Genomic DNA, 16,004 nt, shown 5'->3' with positions numbered 1-16,004 from the left:
ACACTGCATGCACTGCATCTGAGGAAGGTAAAGTTTTCCCGAAATACTGTACCTGTGTGATTTACTTTACAATATTTATTTTTTTACATCCTGACCTTCCCACAGTTTTTTAGGACAGCGCTGGCAAGTTTGAGTACAGCTAATTAGCATTTTTTTTTCTTGTACGTCATTTGTTAAGATGTTTCTTAGAGATGAACACAATTTGAGCATGCTCAAGTTTGAGCGTTTAAATACGGGGGGCAGATATAGTGTGTTGTAGCCCTAGGGAGCCACAGGCTGTATCCATGTTTGCCTTGACTCCCTTGGTTTGCTAAGCGGCCACAGCCTGTCAGTACAGAAGGGAGCAGAAGACAGAGACCAGGAAAGTCCCAAAGATACCAGGGAACATGGTAAGGTAAGTTAATTATAGTGCTTGAAAAGCACTATATTGTAATCCGTATTCTTCTTCTTCTTCCGTTTCTTCTTCCAGCCATTTTTCTGCGCGTAATACAGCCCGAACCGCTTTGCGCACACATTCCATTCAAACTGCGTTTCAAAGCCCTCGGCGGTGTGTGGTGTGCTATCTATTTTTCGTTTCAATCGGATTTGTCGTTTTTAAGAAATTTACGTTAAACGACCCAAAATTTCCCATAGAAAATAATGGCCCATTGCAAATAATGGCCACACTCTAACCGCTGACAGCCAATCACAGCACATATGCAAATAGCTGAAAAATAGCAGCCAATAGGAACTCTAAGGTTTTGTCAGGCAATGTATCACACCATTTACAGTCACATGTCCACTATTGGCCAATAGAAGATGTAATATATGGAAGGTCCTTAATGATTTTGTCTCACTGACATGAGGAAGATTGTCATGGTAACCGAGCAATGATCTTTACCATTATAAGTACCCAGATCGCTCTTAAAGGGACCCAGGTCGCCCTTAAAGGAACGCAAGTTGCTCTTAAAGGGACCCAAGTCGTTCTTAAAGTGACCCAAGTCGCTCTTAAAGGGTCCCATGTAGCTCTTAAAGGGATCCAAGTCGCTCTTAAACTGACGGGACCCAAGTTGCTCTTAAACGAACGGGACGCATGTTGCTCTTAAAGGGACCCAAGTCACTCCAAAAGGTATGGGACCCATGTCGCTCTTAAAGAGACACATGTCGCTAGAGCGACCTGGGTCCTTTTAATAGCGACCCGGGTCCCTTTAAGAGCGAACTGGGTCCCTTTAAGAGCCACCTATGTCCCTTGAAGAGCGTCCTGGGTCCCTTGAAGAGCGTCCTAGGTCCCTTGAAGAGCGTCCTGGGTCCCTTGAAGAGCGTCCTGGGTCCCTTGAAGAGCGTCCTGGGTCCCTTGAAGAGCGTCCTGGGTCCCTTGAAGAGCTAAATATGTCAATTTAAGAGCTAAATATGTCAATTTAAGAGCGAACTGGGTCCCTTTAAGAGCAAAATATATCCCTTTAAGCGTGAAATTGGTCCCTTTGAAGAGCGAAATGGGTCCCTTAAAGAGCGAAATGGGTCCCTTTAAGAGCGAAATATATCCCTTTAAGCTTGAAATTGGTCCATTTAAGAGCAACCTGGGTCCCTTTAAGAGCGACCTGGGTCCCTTTAAGAGCAAAATGGGTCCCTTTAAGAGCGACCTGGGTCCCTTTAAGAGCAAAATGGGTCCTTTTAAGAGCGACCTGGGTCCCTTTAAGAGCTAAATGGGTCCCTTTAAGAGCGACCTGGGTCCCTTTAAGAGCTAAATGGGTCCCTTTAAGCATGAAATTGGTCCCTTTAAGAGTGTCCTGGGTCCCTTTAAGAGCGAAATATGTCCCTTTAAGAGTGAAATGGGTCCTTTTAAGAGCGACCTGGGTCCCTTTAAGAGCGACCTGGGTCCCTTTTAAGAGCGAAATATGTCCCTTTAAGAGCGAAATATGTCCCTTTAAGAGCAAAATGGGTCCCTTTAAGAGCGACCTGGGTCCCTTTAGGAGCAAAATATGTCCCTTTAAGAGCGACCTGGGTCCCTTTAAGAGTGACCTGGGTCCCTTTAAGAGCGAAATTGGTCCCTTTAAGAGCGACCTGTGTCCCTTTAAGAGCTAAATGGGTCCCTTTAAGCATGAAATTGGTCCCTTTAAGAGTGAAATTGGTCCCTTTAAGAGTGACCTGGGTCCCTTTAAGAGCGACCTGGGTCCCTTTAACAGCGAAATATGTCCCTTGAAGAGCGAAATGGGTCCTTTTAAGAGCGACCTGGGTCCCTTTAAGAGCGACCTGGGTCCCTTTAAGAGCGACCTGGGTCCCTTTAAGACGACCTGGGTCCCTTTAAGAGCGACCTGGGTCCCATGTCTTAAAGGGATGCGACCCAAGTCTCTTAAAAGAGACGGCACCCAGGATTAAAGTTTCTCTTAAAAGGAAGTCACTGGTAAATGGGCGCTCTGGAAGTCACTGGTAAAGGGGCGCTCTGGAAGTCACTGGTAAAGGGGCGCTCTGGAAGTCACTGGTAAAGGGGCGCTCTGGAAGTCACTGGTAAAGGGGCGCTTTGGAAGTCACTGGTAAAGGGGCGCTCTGGAAGTCACTGGTAAAGGGGCGCTCTGGAAGTCACTGGTAAAGGGGCGCTCTGGAAGTCACTGGTAAAGGGGCGCTCTGGAAGTCACTGGTAAAGGGGCGCTCTGGAAGTCACTGGTAAAGGGGCGGTCTTTTCAAGCACTATGTATTTCCCTTGAAATGCAAATCTAGTTATTATTATCAATACAATCATCAGCCGTTGGCCGCACATCACTATTACATGTTACAATGTGTGCCTGGCACCCAATGATTTTAGGTCTGGACCTAAAAAAAGATTAGCTGATGATTGTTTCATCGACTGAACATTCTTCCTACTACACAGAGCAATACACTGCTAAATCTGGTGCACTTGTATTACGCATTTCAGGAACACTTTACCTTTCTTAGATAAAGTACATAGAGTGTAGGGTATAGGAGAGGTTTAAATCACAAAAAGGTGCCTTTAAAGTGTCAGGGTTGGCACCTTTTTTTGTGATTCTATACCCTACACTGTATGCACTGCATCTGAGGAAGGGAAAGTGTTCGCGAAACACGTAATACCTGTGTAATTAACCTTAAAATATTTATTTATTTACATCCTGACCTTTCCCCTATTTTTTGGGGCAGTGCTGGCAACTGAGTACGGCAAGTTGGCTTTTTTTTTTTCTTGTACGTCATTTGTTAAGATGTTTGTTAGAGATGAACACAACTGGAGCATGCTCAAGTAATAACTTACCTTACCATGTTCCCTGGTGTCCTCAAGCCTTACCAGGTCTCTGAAGCTCTACTTTCTGCTCCCTTCTGTACTGACAGGCTGTGGATGCTCAGCCAATCACTGGCCAAGACTGGCTGGCTGTACGGCCAGCAGTCTGTCGGTGCAGAGACAGGAACCAGAAGGTAGATCTGCAGAGAACAGGCACGGCCCAATGACATCGGGTAATGTGGTAAGGTAAGTTAATACTTAATTATTTTACTCTACAGGCATCCGTGCAGCCCCTGCTGCCCAATAGTTGGAACAAGTAATTACTCAGTAAACACTTTATTATCAGGCCGTGTAATAGGACCCTAAGTTTCCAATAAGTTTCCAAAAGTTTTAGTATATCTGGTCATACCTCAAATACTTAACAGACAGTATTTTGCCCAAAATCTGAATCTGTTCTAGTCTAAATAGTTAGGACCATCAACAACATAGATACAGTAGGAAACACAGCAGAGGCATACAATAAAATGTGTATTACAAAATATCCCATGCATTTCTCTTGAGTAGCATAAGTTAGCAAATGTTTAAAACAATAATGAATTTTATTTTAATTTAATAACTATAAATTATTATGAAGGCATTTTTTTTATAATTTATAAACAACTTGACAAAAAATCACAGAAGCAACAATTTTTATGGTATTCCAGTTATGAAATGCTGTCAAAATTACAAATGAACTCAGCATTTTGCTTTAAAGAGGTTTTGTTTCTTTTTGTATGTATGTCAACTGCATGAAGAGTGTTAATTAGGCAATTTTAATTAGTATAATTAACACAAGGCAACATCCTATCAGAGTTCAATTTTCTTTCTATGCTTGTCATGTAGAGACTATGCAAGGCTTTAAACTATGCAGCCTTAATACCAGATGGTGACCTGCTCTGCTCATTGTGGTGACTCACTGTAATTTCCCCAAGCAATACTGTCACAAAATATGAAGCTGTTAGTAGTGAAGAATAAAGAAGTGCTATTTCATTATGCACTTGTTAAATAAAAAAAAATGTCTACAGCAGAAAGAAAAATAATGCATTTTTTTCTATTAATGTAGAGTATTCCACGGAAGTGTAAATTGTATTGGTAATACAAGATTTCCCATGAACTGCCCCAGAAGTGGGGTATATAACACGGATAACTGTGTTAGCGGGTAAGCACAATGAACTTTTTTTTCCCTGGAAAATACTTCTGTGTAAGAGGTCATGTACACCTTAAGGAGTTCAGTTGTTACAGGATAGGTCTTGTGAGCATGGGTTTGCCATATGCTTGAAGCCTTAGGGCACATTAGGCAGCAGACCCTGTGCATAGTATGGAGCAATACCAGATTTATTGGATTATGTACAGATGTGCAATGCTCAGAGAATACCCCTGCATCCAATGGAGCATGCCATAATTATTCATCCTGTTTCTCGATTCCATCAGAATTATGAGCATTTCTATATTCTACATGAAATTGCATGCATGCAGAGGTTCATCTTGTCGCTGCAACATGTAAATTAAAACTAAAATGCTTTATTAGATATGCATTAAAAAGGTCCCTAAACCATCTCAGATATGTTAATGAGCAGTGTGAGATTAATCAATCAAAAGCACTACGTATAATAACAACCACTAATACTCTGCCCGAAAGCAGTGAATTCAACCCCTCAGACAAAACAAATGAATAATTTAATCAAAATGGTGACACATATCTGCCATCGTGGTCTCTACACATTTCTCCCTCCTTGGGATCATCAGGAGACCGACATCAAAAGTACAATGGCTGACAATAGGGGTCATGCCACTGCTTTCTCAACCATAAGGTGCCCTTAGGGACAGAATAAGACAGGTGAAGAGCAACAGTAGCTCAATGTGGCCGTGGCATATAAATCATAAAAATGAATCAATAAATTAATAATATGCAAGTCAATCAGCAAGTGTCATACAATAAACTGCTATCACACTAATAGTCAAGTTGAAAGCGCCTCAATAGACAAACATGCTGAGGCACTACAGTATGAGACCTGGTACCTGAATATGGGGATCCCTGAGTGGCTTGGATGAGCCTGGGCATGCCACGTCTTTTCGTACTGATTGATGTTTGTCAATTGAGACGCTTTCAACCTGACTATTAATGTGATAGCAATTTATTGTATGACACTTGCTGGTTGATTCTGATATGTATGACTTGCATACCATTAATTTATTGATTCATTTTTATGATTTATATGCCCCTGCCACATTGATCTACTGTTGCTCTCCACCTGTCTCATTCTGTCCCTAGGGACACCTTATGGTTGAGAAAGCAGTGGCATGATCATGATGGCAGATATGTGTCACCATTTTGATTGAATTATTCTTTTGTTTTCTTTCTGAGGGGTTGATATCACCGCTTTCGGGCAGAGTACTAGTTGTTGGTATTATACGTAGTGCTTTTGAGTGATTAATCTCACACTGCTCATTAACATATCTGACAACTTTTTAATGCCTATCTAATAAAGTATTTTAGTTTTAATTTACATGTTGCAGTGACAAGTTGTTCTAATTGTCATGTAAAATCCTTATTTGCCTAACTGACTATACAGTGACTTTTGTCATGCAGAGGTTCAGTATAACAGTTCTTTTATGGTTCAGTATGTTTTTATTAAGACATTAGACATTGAAAATAATAGGCCATAAGCAAAAAGCCCAAGGCAAAACATAAAGAGCAAGGTCCATTGTTTGACATTGTAACGAAGAGTCATCAAGTATGAACATGAACTGTATAAAGCATATGACATCCACAATATAACGAATAGTCAGCAGACAAAATCTGCAAGGACTCATGCACCCCAAAGGTACTTTGACAACAGAATGGTGTCCAACCCAATTGTGTCACAAAAATGAATGTATAATCAAACACAGACACACCGACAAACATACAGCTCAGGGAAAAGAAGTGGAAACGAAGGAAGGAGAAAGACTTGAAAGAGGAAGAAACACATGAAGATGGGGGGAGGGGCAGAAGAGAATGTGCACTAGGTCACATGTGTGTTGTATCCTTAATAAGACTCATATCTAAGCCCTAAGCTTATAATACAGGTGTGACATAACTGTGAGTGCCAGAAAACATGTATACCCCTTGCAATTGAAGGATAAACTAACAAACTATATAGTGTAACTATAATCAATAAAGAAAGAAACAAAGAAAGTGGAGGGTGAAGACACAGCAGAGGGAAGAAAAGAAGTTGAGAGGAAAGAAAAGGGAAAATAAATGGGAAAAGAGATTAGGAATTGGGTGCCCTCCTCGGTCACCAGTTAGCCATTTCGCCATCGCCGGTAAAGACTGGAAATAACAGCTCTTTTATGTACAAGGTTTTTGTTTTTTTTGGGCTCACATAAAATAAAGTTGCCAAACACATTTTCCTACCATATATAATAGATAATGAATGGTTGAGTTTTCATTTCTCTAGGTTACAAGCATCTAGGTTACACTTACCTCATCTTAATGTTATTTTGCTACATTGAACCTGTTCTGAAGCCCTTCACTGTTTTTGCTGTGACAGCTCTTGAGACTATTCCACATATTCCCAGACCAGTTCTCATGGTAAAGAAGGCTTGTCGACTTCTATTACCTTTTTTCTCCAGGCAAAAGATTTTTTACCTTTAACAAATTTGCACCATATCTTTTGTACAGGCCATGTATGTACCTTAAAAAATTGACCATGCCCCACTTTAAATGTCTCTTCTGAAGACTAACAAATTAAATTTTTCTAATTCCCAAATTAGTTTATTTGCATGCTTTTGTACTCTTTCCAGTTCTAGGGCATACTTTTTATGAACTGGAAAACTGAATGGCATACTCCAGTTGAACTTTATAAAGTGGTAGGTGGCTCTCTTAGTTTTACACTCCCTAGGGCATATAATGCATTCAGGCTATTAGTAGTCAGATATATAACTTTACATTTATCTAAATTGAGCCTCATTTGCTAAGTGGATGTCCAAACATGTGGTTGTTCAGGTCCACTTGTTACTTATGCACATCTTCCACAGACTGTACTTTACTACAAAGCTCTGTGTCATCTGCAAAATATTGCTGTTAATTCCATCCTCAATATCATTAATAATCAAGTTAAACAGAAGGGGGCCCAGTACTGACCCTTGGCAGGGCCGTTTTAACAGCTGCTGCCGCCCTAGGCCCTAGACCTGAAGAATCCCCTATCTTCACTCACCAATTAGCATCATGATTTTCTAGTTTCTGAACATCATATTCATATCTTGGTATAATGAACACCCTGTGACTTGATATAATGTCCAGACAGCACCCAGTGACTTGGTATAATGCCACGTCAGCACCCAGTGACTTGCTATAATGCCCAGCCAGCACCCAGTGACTTGGTAAATGCCCAGCCAGCACCCAGTGACTTGGTATAATGCCACGTCAGCACCCAGTGACTTGCTATAATGCCCAGCCAGCACCCAGTGACTTGGTAAATGCCCAGCTAGCAACCAGTGACTTGGTATAATGCATACCCAGTGACTTGGTATACTGGACACTGGCTTCCCAGGTGCCACAGAAAACCACACACAATCTACCCACAATAAGCCCACAACCTACAATCCACCCTCCTCTCATCTCATCTCTGTTCCTATTCTCTGTATTTCTCCTAACAGCCTGCTGCCACCTACTCTCTACTACACACACAGCTGACTGCCCATCTCCAGGAGCTTGCAGGTGATTGGATGGGTGTACAAGGGATTATGGATATTCCCTTGCTCCCACCAAGTGACAGTACTATAAGCTAACATGTGCGGCCACCATGTTTAGCGAATTTGGTAACGAATCGCTGTGAATTCGCTTTACTTATCTCTGCTCACAATATGTTTTGCTATTTGGATTTGTGTTAATCTTTCTTGAAAAGCAATAAAAGAATACATTTAAAATCCAGGCCCAAAAGTTATCATATACAAAGGCTAGCTCTGCTGAGCAACCTTGCTTTCCTGGACCATCCCACATAGTAACCTACCTACACAGAGTAGGTGATATAGTTCATAATTACATGTCTCACATTATACATTTAATATTTACATTTTTTAACCTTGAAAATACTGATACACTGACTTGACTTTGAATACTGCAAAAAAAGTATGTGCAAAGTATCTCTTTCACTACCACCTATTAAAATCAGTGTTTCACTCTAACTTGGAGTTTTAGAACATGACTGGGGATATGTGCCAGGCCAGAAATCTCTCTAGAAGGACAGAGAGCAAAGAAAAAAAAAACTTGCAACTCTTATTGTTGTGCCTATTTGACCAGGCCCTGTTGGATACCCTGGAATATGAACTTGTAAACTCTGTTCATATGAGCAGCCTATTGGATCAGACAGTGCTTTAAGAACTATTTCTTGCTGATCACATGATTTGGGCTTCCCAAGATGCATAGTAATTTATAAACTGTTATAAGGATGCTTGCTTGCAAAGAAACAGCTGAACATCAACTTTAAGTAGATGACCTTCCAGAACTGCTGCAGGCTGATGCACCACCTGCTGAGAAACTATTCTATCATCGACAATCTGGATGTCAAGGAAGAAGAGGACTATTCCCCTTCTCCTACACTAAGTATCAATAAAGCTTTGGCCTGTTATTCCCCCCTCTTTCCCACATCACTTTCCATGCATCACTAGTCTGTTATGCTTGTTGATAAATGTGAAGGTTTATTAGTATCATGTTGTAGCTCAGTGTGTGCAATGTATTGTGTAGGGCCTGTAGTAGGGCTGTTTTAATTCATTGGTGGGCCCGTTGTACAGCCCTCAAGAGTGGTCCCCTTCCCCTTTTGGCACCCCCCCCCCCCCCAACCCAGCGTTATCAAAATCGGTGCTCCACACACAGTATAATGCCCCCACACTGTATTAGGAGCCCCAATACATATGGTAGTTACCTTATAACTTTATAAAGAAATCACCAATGATACCATTACATAATACCGCCACACCATGACCACTATCACTACAGACCCTATAACAGAGTGCAGTTACATCCATTTACTCACAGGGGGCGTCTTCTCTGATTAGAGTGTGGGCCCACATCCAAATTCCCCGCTGCACACAATGGAGCGTGAACTGACTGATTATCTGTGGCCGCTATTCAATGAATAGCGGCCATAGAAAACTGGCAAGTTAGTTTCTTTTGTGCCCGGATGGAATCCCAGCCGGGACGTATACTATGTGTATACATTCCATCCGGGATCCCTTTCATTCACAACACATGACAACACATGGGTTGTATAAATCATAGCCATTGTTGCAAATTGCAACAACAGTGGTGATTTATACAAACCATACGTTGTGTGAACATGGCCTAAGAATGTATTATCTTTTGTACTATTAACTGCACCGCAATATACAGCATGTACGTTTCTCTTGATGTCTGATTATGAATAAATCTTATTTTGGAAAACCGAGCGAACCCCATTAAAGTCAATGGGGTTTGTCCGGCTCCTATCACATTCGTTTGTCCGGCTCCTATCACATTCGAGTGCTAAATAGCAACTAGGGTGGCAGTCTCAGAACTAAGCTTCTGTCAGAGTGGACCCAGACTAAGATTCTTAGTTGGAGTAAGACACTGACTCAGCCCAGTGGAGCATGAATGACCTGTATCTCCATGTATCTTTATGATGCTCTTCTCAAAGAAAATGATTAGCCCTTTGGTCCCATGACTTTGAATACAAAAGGTTTTTATTATTCATGTTCAAGGGAACTATACATTTATGCAGATATGCACCCCTTCAAGTCTTCTCCAAAAGAAAAATACTGAAGCTGAAAATCTTTTTCAGAAGTAGTTGCTGATCTGGAAACACCTTCTAGAAGGCAATAATAAAGATTATTCCTGTATATACTACAGTCCATAAATAGAAGAGAGCAGTCGGCACTACTGTTAAAAATAGCTCATAGCGCAGTCCGATTGATGATAATATTTCAGAGTTTTACACATAGTAACTGAAATGGGGTGTTCATTTCTACGACAGTTTTATGATCCAAGACGACAAATGGTAGAAAAAATGAGAAAATATAGGGGGCACACACCATAAAAATTGTAGCTTTATTGACGAAAGTTTAAAATGCCATACAGGGCAACGGCAGACGGCGAGGACGCCAGTAACTAAGACTGTCTGACAGCTGTTTCGCAGACTTCAGTGCGCTTCTCCAGAGAAAGGATTGCAAAACACACGTCAGGGTTCGGGTCCACAATAATGGGTTAGATTATTGTTTAACACATGTGGGGGTTTGCAATGGTGGGCATCAGCTACTTTATATTTTTTGGTGCATAAGGATGGTTAGGGGATTAGCTGTGATTATATACGTTGGTGAGGTCCCTGTTTCCCTTTAATGGACATTGTGCAATATTATGTAATGCACATGTCAAGGTAAGATAGCATTAGTAGTACTACTGTGTATAGATATTTAAGTGACTTGCTATCTGTGGCTAAAACCTAATGAGAGAAATAATTCTGGTAACTCACATAGCTGCTGTGTAGCTGTACCATGCATTGATTTGTCATGTTGGAGATTGCCTCTTGATTTTAAGTATCATCATTGTGTTTGGGGAAATAAAATTTATTGATTTTAGATGGCTTTTGTTCTGGCTATGGTAAAAAAGGGATTACTGTGAATTATATATTTTATAATGGACTATTATAGTAATACTACCTGATTACCACTTTACATGTGAGTACCTCTATATTTTCTCATTTTTTTCTACCATTTGAAGTCCTGTGTATACTACGTTATCTTGTTGTAGGGTGGAGAGATTCCATGTTTTGCTGCTGAAAGGGAACAATATATAAAGATGAAGATAATATGACTACACAAAGCAGCAACAGATGGCGTAATGAATAAATACAACTATCAACCAGTCTCTGACATCAACTTATCCCGCTGGTAATATACTGTAACACAGAACTAATCTTAACTCATTTTTTTATGTCCATTTTGTTCTTCATTTTGTATCTTTTTTTTTTTTTTTAAATAGAGGATGTCTCAACAAAATGCATAAACTTGATGTGAACAAGAGTCTTAAATGACTACCTTTATTGTATCCCGTTACATTATCCTTGGTTAGAAATGCATGCTACAGCATTTTCAGATTTTAATGAAATCAAGGTTATTTAGAGCCGTAAATAGACAACTAATTAGTATTTAAGTAACAGCTCTGAGCATATACCACATATTTAGTGCCAAAGATTGAGACTGCCCTTGTCATTAACTACATGGATCATGCCCTTACAGCTTCTAAGGTCTCAGCACATGCTTCTGATTGTAAGTTCATATATTTATTATGTGTGTAAATATTGCAGACCAAATCCCTGCTAGTATCACATATAATAAGACCCATTTTTCTCATACTTGATGACTATTTTCACAAGGGCCAAAGTAGACCGAAATGTCAATATTAATTAGGTTTGACATATTCAATGACAATAAATATATAAATACATAATAAATGTGCGCTGACATTTTATTATTGCACTGTGTAGATTAGAGTTCCTACTTTCCCATAATGCTTAAAAGGGTACTCCAGCGGGGGGGGGGGGGGGGGGGGGGGCAGTTTTTTGCTGGGACCGGGAAGGAGGTGGCTGAGGAAAAAGACGTCCACTCACCTCCCTGGTTCCAGCGGCGGGTCCCGCATCGTGGCTCTTCGGTGCCCGATTCCCGGCCGATTCCGGGTGTCTGACGCGGGCCCGAGACGTGATGTCTCAGGTCTGCTCAGCCACTCAGTGAAGGAGGCGGGATCCGTTTCAAGTCCGCTCAGATCCTGCCTCTGTCACTGAGTGGCCGGCGTCAGACACTCGGATGCGTCCGGGAACCAGGGACGTGAGTGGACGTTTTTTCCCTCGGCCACCTCCTCCCCGGTCCCAGCAAAAAAGTGCCCCCCGCTGGAGTACCCCTTTAATTATAAAGCACCTTGAGACCATTTGAGTTATGGTGATAAGAATAATTCCAAATACAGCCTGGTGGCTTAAAACGTAACTTTTAATAAATCAATTCTTACCAAACTACATGTATTTACGTGGTTTGTTATGTATCTTTGAGAAAGCCAACGAGGTGTTGGTGAAACATGTTGGTAGAAAACAGGCAAAAGTGTGCTTTTAACGTATAATTTGGGGTAAATGTTAGTAGTTGGAGTGGCACCTAGGATGTGTATAAGCAAAATCGCATCTCAGGAACATATAGTGAGATCCCGATATAGGGACGCTATTAAATCCCTTTTGTCTAGAAATAGACAAAAGGTTAAAGGAGGAAGGAGTGGTGTGAGTTCATGGTGACAGCATGGTTTGTGTTTATCGCTGTTTCACCTAGTATTGATAGTCGATAGAACGAGTGTTCATCAGTCTATCACCCACGGCCGGGGTGCTTTCTTGGACCACTACTCGATTAACACCTCCATGTTATACACCCCTCTATAAGGTAAAAAACTATACTTGCGATACCCCAACATACTTTTAAATACACGTATGCACCTATTTTGAGCACCATATTTTAGTTTGGTAACAATTGATTTAATAAAAGTTAAGTTTTAAACCTCCAGGCTATATCAGGGCATTAGGGAGCCACCCATTGTATATACATCATAGTAGGCCTCCTGGACTTGGCTGGGATCTCCCCTCCTTGTACAGGAATAATTCCTTGCGCACTCCGTGTTCCTCCATATTGTGCCTTCATGCAGGGCCTTCTTTCCCATTGGGCAGGGTAGGCGGCTGCCCGGGGGCCCATGACTCATGGGGGGCCCCAGTGGCAGTCGCCTACCCTGCAGAAAGGGAAAGACCCCCAAACACACACTTATGGGCTGTGGCTTTTACTGCTACTCTGCAGACATGCCGTGTTCAGGGAAGCTGATGAGCCATGCTGTGCCCCCCCCTCTCCCCAAGAACACTTATGGGGCTGGGCAGTATACCGCAAAAATACCGATACCGTCACTGGCGTCACTTTGCCCGGACGGTATCTGCGGTATTTTTCCTCCCCTCAGCCGGTGGACGCATGCTCTGCTCCCCTCATTTAGCCTTCTCATGTCCCTCTTCCTCCGCTGCCTGGCCTAGGTAAAACTATTCTGCTGTATGGAGGGGGGGGGGGCACCGCCATGTGTGACGCTCGGCCCAGGACATTGTTAACAGTTAACATCACCATCACATTTCTGTGCAGTGGAGTGGGGGGGGGCGGAAAGATGATCCTCCGATTCACCTCCAGATCCCAGCAAGGGATGGAAGATCCTGCTGCTGGGGGTAAGGAAGAAGGTAGCTGGAGATCTGACAAGCTGTTTCCAGGTAGCAGCTCCCCCTCCAGTGTGTGCTCATCGCTGCTGCTGCTGCCGGGCGGCTCTGGAAGCTGCACTCACAGCGAGCCGTGCCCCCCCCCCTCTCCCCACATACAGTGGCTGCAGGGGGTCAGGTATAGGTCGGCACATCCTCCCTCCACTGGGCACCGCACTCTGTCCCGCGCAGGAATCCTCTGCGCCCGTTATCTGTTGGCAGTGTTGGAAGCAGCCATGTGTGACGCTCGACCCGACCCATACCTGACCCCAACTGTATGTGTGGGAGGGGGGGGGGGGGTCAGGGCAGAACAGCACATAAAATAGATAGATATATATATATAGATATGAGAGAAAAGGGATAGATTATAGATAGATAGATTATAGATAGATAGATAGTCCTATCTATCTATCTATCTATCTATCTATCTATCTATCTATAATATATCTCCTCTCCTATCTATCTATCTATCTATCTATCTATCTATCTATCTATCTATCATCTATCTTAGATAGGTTGATCGATAGATAGCTATAGCAAACAATAAAGGCATCACTGTGGGTGCCAGCAGACGAATCCTAAACCTTGGATCAAATCAGCTATTAAAAAATTCTCCGCAGCACTCTGATGGTAGTACAAGTGTGGGTTTATTCCATATAATGATGGGTAGCAAACTTTATACGTTAACCACAGGGTTTCAAATGGGTGTGGTTTTCAAAAGGGGGCGTGCCATAATTATTGTTCAATTTATCATTATCGCGGCAATATGTAAGATAAACCACGATATTAATTTAGGCCATTATCGCCCAGCCCTACTTATGGACCACTAACTTTTAGATTCCGCGCAGACGTGCTGCGCGCAGGCACGTCTGCTTCCCTGACGTCCCTTTCGGCGACTGACGTCACTTCCTGGACGTGCCGCTGAGGATCCAGGAGCCACCGCAGCTGCTGGGTACCGGAGCTCCTGAAGGAAGAAGACTTTGCTGGGGAGCAATGTTTGAGGTGAGTATATTTTTTTCCCCACATGGAGCTGCACAGCACAAGATTAGGGGGTCGGGGGGAGGGGGATGCAGGGACTTGATCTTGGGTCGGGGGGCCCAGTTCACAGCTGTGCCCAGGGGCCCATAGTTCTGTTAAGACGGCCCTGCCTTCATGAAGTACTGTATTCAGATCTGTATATAGCTTCTGTTTAAAATCTCAAGCCTTCAAGTACTTATCAGCTGCTGTATGTCCTGCAGGAAGTGGTGTTTTAGTTCTTATCTAAAATAGTGCTCTCTGCTGCCACCTCTGTCCATGACTGGAACTGTCCAAAGCAAGAGAGGTTTACTACAGGGATTTATTATTGCTCCTAACAGTTCCTACTAGGGACAGAGGTGGCAGCAGAGAGCACCATGTTGGACTGGAAAGAATACATGCTTCCTGTAAGGCATTTCCTGTAACAGCTGATAAGTACTGGAAGACTTGAGTTTTTTTTACATAGAAGTCATTTACAAATCTGTAGAACTTTCTGAAATCAGTTGATTAAAAAACTATTCTCTGGAGTACCAAAGGCACAAAGCACACAAAGAGGGAGAGTATGTTCCTATAACAGGGAACAGACTCCACAGTTTATTGTTAAAAAAAAAAAAAAAAAATTGTAACCAGGAAAATAACTAATGATAACAGTTAATTTAAAAAGGGTTAGAGGATTGACAAAAAGGCTTTGTCAGGTAACAGATATTCTTTAAGATGTACTTTAATTTCTTTATTTATATAGCCTAAACTCAGTGTTGGACTGGGTATCTGGGGCCCACAAAAGGAAATGATCCTGGGGGCCCACTAATGAAGTACCAGTGAGAAACAACATTTCAGTCAGGTTCTAAAGCTGGGGGCCCACTGGAGGATTCTCAGGTCCTCTGGTGGGCCAGTCCGACACTGATCACATGTCCTCTGTCTCTGAGATTACAGCCTTGCCCACTGCAGAGACGGAGCACACATGATCAATGTCGGACTGGGGTACATGAGGCCCACCAAAGGAAATTATCCTTGGGGCCCACCAATAAAGAACCTGTGAGACACGACATGCTGACCCGGTCCTTTCCTGGATTCATCTGTACCTGTGACAAATCCTTTCTGAATAACATTTTCAGTCGAACTAAAACTCTCAGAACACCCTACATTTATATAGCTGTATGCTGGGAATTGTAGTTTCTGAGAGGACAACCCTTGAATAAATCACTGTATGCAGAGGCCCTGGTGGCTGCAATCTGTGGGTCACAACCATCAGCCCTAAAGGTCCAGCAATACATCTCTCCACAGCAGCAGTTATTAGAGGATTGTCTTCTTACTAAACTACAACTCCCAGCATATCCTTAGGGGTGCAGACTGTCAACTTGGCCCTCCCCTTCCTCGAACAAGCGCATGCTATTGGAGTATATATTTACACCAAGACAGACATTACCAATAATACCAGTATATAGAAAGGAAATATTATCACCATATATATTACC

Source organism: Dendropsophus ebraccatus, chromosome 1, assembly GCF_027789765.1.
Source record: "Dendropsophus ebraccatus isolate aDenEbr1 chromosome 1, aDenEbr1.pat, whole genome shotgun sequence".
Classification (NCBI taxonomy): domain Eukaryota; kingdom Metazoa; phylum Chordata; class Amphibia; order Anura; family Hylidae; genus Dendropsophus; species Dendropsophus ebraccatus.
Note: the sequence above shows the minus strand (reverse complement) of the source record.